The 4,827-nt window shown below is 37.4% G+C and overlaps 1 long non-coding RNA gene across 1 annotated transcript; it reads left to right on the top strand.

The window, feature by feature from the left end:
• The first annotated feature begins 1,208 nt into the window (after positions 1 to 1,208).
• LOC142750972 (uncharacterized) lies at positions 1,209 to 4,430 on the top strand. The gene is made up of 5 exons (XR_012882660.1): positions 1,209 to 1,267; positions 1,907 to 2,052; positions 2,379 to 2,548; positions 3,987 to 4,127; positions 4,248 to 4,430. It is a non-coding gene; the product is annotated as an uncharacterized LOC142750972 (long non-coding RNA).
• The last annotated feature ends 397 nt before the right edge of the window (positions 4,431 to 4,827 follow it).

The raw sequence follows: 4,827 nt of genomic DNA, 5'->3' as shown, positions 1-4,827 counted from the left end.
ATCAAAAAGCTGCATGCACCCCAAGAAAACTACAATGTATTCCTCAAGTGGTCTAGTTTCCAAAATGGGATCACCTTTTGGGGGTTTCCACTATTTTGGTACCACAAGACCTATTCAAACCGGACATGGTGCCTAATAAAAAGGCGGCCTCAAAATCCACTAGGTGCTCCTTTGCTTCTGAGGCCGGTGCTTCAGTCCATTACCGCCCGAGGGCCACATGTGGGATATTTCTACTGCAGAATCTGGACAATAAGTATTGAGTTGCGTTTCTCTGGTAAAACATTTTGTGCATAAACTTTCTATATACTGTTGTGAATACTTTGAGGGGTCTAGTTTCTAAAATGTCGTGTTTCATAGGGGTGTCTAATATATAGGCCCCTCAAAGCCACTTCAGAACTGAACTGGAAGCCCAAAAAAAATAATTAGGCAATACTTCGCTTCTATACGAACTAGTTAGCGATTCACAGTGTGATGAAGTAAGGGGAAGCAGCGCTTATACGAGCGGTGCACCCCCTTCAAACAGCCGATGACTTTTCAGTTCACAGGTAGCAGAGTTACATGATGGGGAATTTGTTTTCCTGTTGTGTAACTCTGCTACCTGTCAATGGAAAAATCAGCTGCCAGAGTGAAAAATGTTTCCACACAGAGGAGTACCGCAAAGAAACACCTGGGAATCAGACATGATGGACTAACATTTTTCCCTGTGGTGGATGACTTTTCAGTTGACAGGTAGCAGAGTTACATGAAGGGGAATTATTTTTCATCGATGGCTAGTTAGGAGCGCTGCTTCCCTTTAGTTTTTTCTTGCTCACTGTGAATCTCCGACACAGGATGCAGCGGCGATCCACAGGTATTGCTCCTTTTATCCCAATTCACATGTTAGAATTCAATTTTTTTTATTATATATATATATATATATATATATATATATATAAAATACAGTATTTAAAACTAAGACTGTATAAACAGTTAATATACATTTAGAAAACTTATAATTATAAAGACCAAACTTTACGTATCATCATATAGGGTCAGTGTTGTTTAAAAACGCAGCTATCCAGTGATTTCAGCTTGTGCTATCAGTAATAGAATGAGAGCACCAAAATGAAGACTGAGATTGCAGAAGTTAGTAGAGCTGGGTGTAGTAGGCGGAGCAAGTGCACTGCTGCATGCACATTGCATGCTGGGACTAGAGCAGTGCATGCAGGGAGGAGAAACACAGGAAGAGAAGAGGAATGAACTTACTGAGCAAAACAAACCTCTCCAGGTAAACAATAGGGAGTAATGTTACTAAAACCATTTATTATCAAGAAAAAGCTAGACAGAGTGCACTAATATATTAATAGAGGAACATTGCATTGATTTAAAAAAAATAATAAAGTATTGGAAAACCCCTTTAATAAAGGAACACTAGAAATACTAGATGGTGAAATTGAGGCACTTCAGGTTGCACTGAAAGATACAACTACACCAGATAATCTCTCACTGTTCAGCCAAGATTTGGATAAACAGTTTGAGATATGGGAAAAGGAGATTCAAGGTATTAAAACCAAAAAACTTCTAAGAGATCAAAATGATGCATCTCAACATAGAGTATATCGTTGGAGACAAAAAGAACGTCAGGGAAACTTGAGCAGATCATCATCCATATCCTCTACTTCACTTCAGAGTGAGAATGAAGCACAACAGTCTCTCACACTTAGCCAAAGGCCAACTAGATCCAAACGTAAATTTGATTATAAAGACAGTGGCTACAATAAGAGAAGAGCTAAAAGGCCTGGTGAGCCTCTGGATCGGAACCCTAAGGTAATCAATTTGTCGGAACATATACTTTCTGTAACAGATATAAATGTGTTAAGTAGAGGTTTGACCTTCTCACCAACTGCATCATTTGATGCATTTACAGCAATAAAAGATCTGAACCTGTTTGCCAGAACCTTGATGTTTAAGAGATGGCACTACAAGGAAGAGGATCAGATTTTTGAAACTATTGAGGAAAGGAATACACTAAGAGATTTAGAAATACTTATGGGCGAACAAGATGACATACAGGTAAGAGCCATTCCTGACTGTATAAAAAGAAAATCGGTAAAATTTCCACCTTTATTCCTATGTCCAGCAATTGACACATTCGTAAAAACAGTGTCCAAAGAATTTGAAAAGATATCGACAACGGTGGTTGACGATAATCTATCTAAACAGGAAAGAGAAAGCCTTCGTAAATTAAAAAATCTGAGAGATGTCATTTATAAACCCGCCGATAAGGGGGGAAATATTGTTGTATGGCCGAGGACAATGTACGAAAACGAAGCGAATCGTCAGTTAAGGGATAAAAAATGCTATAAAAAATTAACATTTAATCCTATTTCCTTATATAGTGAACAATTGGCAAAAATTCTGAAACAAGCGATGGATGATGGAGTTATGACTAAAAACTTATATGATGCACTGCTTGTCCCAATACCTGTAGTAGCAACATTGTACCTGTTGCCAAAAGTCCACAAAAATATAAAGATTCCACCAGGAAGACCGATCATCTCTGGCCAAGGTAACTTTACAGAAAATATTTGCAGATTTATAGATTATCATCTGAAGCCATTAGTGGAATGCTTACCCTCTTACATTAGGGACTCATCAGATCTTCTACAGAAATTGGAATGCACCCATCTAGATGTCGATATGTGGTTAGTCACCTGCGACGTTGAATCGCTGTATACCAGCATCAGACACCACGATGGGATTAAAGCTACCAATTTCTTTCTGAGCATGAGTAATTTGGAGGAAGGGCTCATTAAACTGCTTGGTACATTATTAGATTTTGCTTTGACACACAATGTGTTTACGTTTAACGAGTCTTTCTACCTACAGCTCCAGGGAACGGCAATGGGGGCATCTTGTGCGCCCTCATATGCCAATCTTTTCCTGGGGCTGTGGGAGAGAAATTTATTCCTGTCAGATCACGGTACGTCAATGAACCGGGTCATTTTTTGGGCCCGCTTCATTGATGATATCTTCTTGATCTGGCAGGGAACTTTTGAGCAATTGCAACAATTTATGGCAGAACTGAACCTGAACGATCAGAATATCAAACTCACATATAAATGTAATAAAAAACAAGTAGAATTTTTGGACATCAAAATCCAATGTGATGAAAATGGTGATGTCCAAACTGATCTATTCAGGAAAGAGACATCTGTGAACTCTCTTCTGCACGCTACCTCTGCACACCCGAAACAAACTATTGCTGCTATCCCCACAGGCCAATTTCTTAGATTAAAACGTACGTGCTCTAGGGAAGAAGACTTTAGAACACAGGCTAAGGACTTAGAATATAGGTTTATGGATCGGGGCTATAGCAATCGATGCATTAGGAAAGCGAAAAAAAGAGCTCAAGAAATGGAGAGAAATAAACTCCTACAACCATCGACTCGAGTAAATAAAATCAATGAGGTGAGGTTTATCACGCCATACCATTCCCGGTGGGAAGAGATGAAAGACCATTTAAAGAGATTTTGGCCAATCCTGAAAGCCGATCCTATACTCAATAAAATATTGCCCACTTTTCCATCTGTAACCTACCGTCGTGCTAAAAATCTGAAAGACCATTTAGTCCGAAGTTTTTACACCCCAGTTCCGCAGGGAATGAAATTCTTTGGAACTAAGGGCCCCAAATGGGGGTGTTCCCCTTGTGGAGGGTGCATTTCATGCCCCAACATCGAACGCGCAGAAGAGTTCACTGACTCTGAAAGAATTAAAACATTTAAAATTGTATGGCACATTACATGTGCTACACGCGGGGTGGTATACTATGCAATGTGTCCATGTAACAAAGTGTACATAGGATTGACCACACGCGAATTCCGAATTAGAGTCCGTGAACATGTGCGAGATATTGAATCCGCAAAGGAGGTCCATGATGTTGATAAAATAGAAAAATTAAAAACGATTCCACGTCATTTTAAACAACATCATAACTGTAATTCCAGGTTATTGAAGGTACGAGGAATAGATCATGTGGAACTAAACATAAGAGGTGGAGATTTGATGAAGAAATTGTTAAGATTGGAAAGCAAATGGATCTGGACTTTGAAGACCATGCAGCCGAGAGGCTTAAACGAATCGCATGGGTATGCTTCGTTTCTCTGATCACTGTGTATGTGTTTGTGTGGCATCATTTTTTAACTTTCATTTTGTGTAATGTAATAATATTTTTGTGATTTTAACACACATGTTCCTTTCCTTCCTAGTTTATCAGATATATACGTGCATGAAATACCATCGATATTCATCATCTTTGCAGTGAAAGACAACAAATCATGCTTAAGCGATGTGTCACAATGATTTATAGATATATATCGAGCAACTTGTGATCTATATGTTCTCAATTTCTATAATAGTCTATATATGACAGTGTAAACAAAGTAATGAAATGCGCAATTTTTAATAAACAATTTTATATTCTATGAATTTCTGCACTACTGCACTTTAGTCACTTATATGTATATATTTTTCTATATCTACGTATTCATAATATTAGCATTAATTGCCTTATATATTTCACAAAAATATATGTGTATATATATATATATTTTTTTTCACTTGATCATATGGCTATATGCCTTATGTACGTATGTATGTATTAGTATGATAATAATTGTTTACCACCATATAATATATGTTTATTTTTATATTCTTTTTGTATATAACAGATTATCATGTATCTTTTGTGCACGTTTGTTTATACATGCATAACATGCATAATACTTATTTTAGAATGACTTAAAGGTTATTAAATCTATTATATTTCGTATTATGATTACACTTACT

The sequence above is a fragment of the Rhinoderma darwinii genome, chromosome 3, assembly GCF_050947455.1.
Source record: "Rhinoderma darwinii isolate aRhiDar2 chromosome 3, aRhiDar2.hap1, whole genome shotgun sequence".
Taxonomy (NCBI): domain Eukaryota; kingdom Metazoa; phylum Chordata; class Amphibia; order Anura; family Rhinodermatidae; genus Rhinoderma; species Rhinoderma darwinii.
This window is presented reverse-complemented; position numbering and strand designations above follow the sequence as displayed.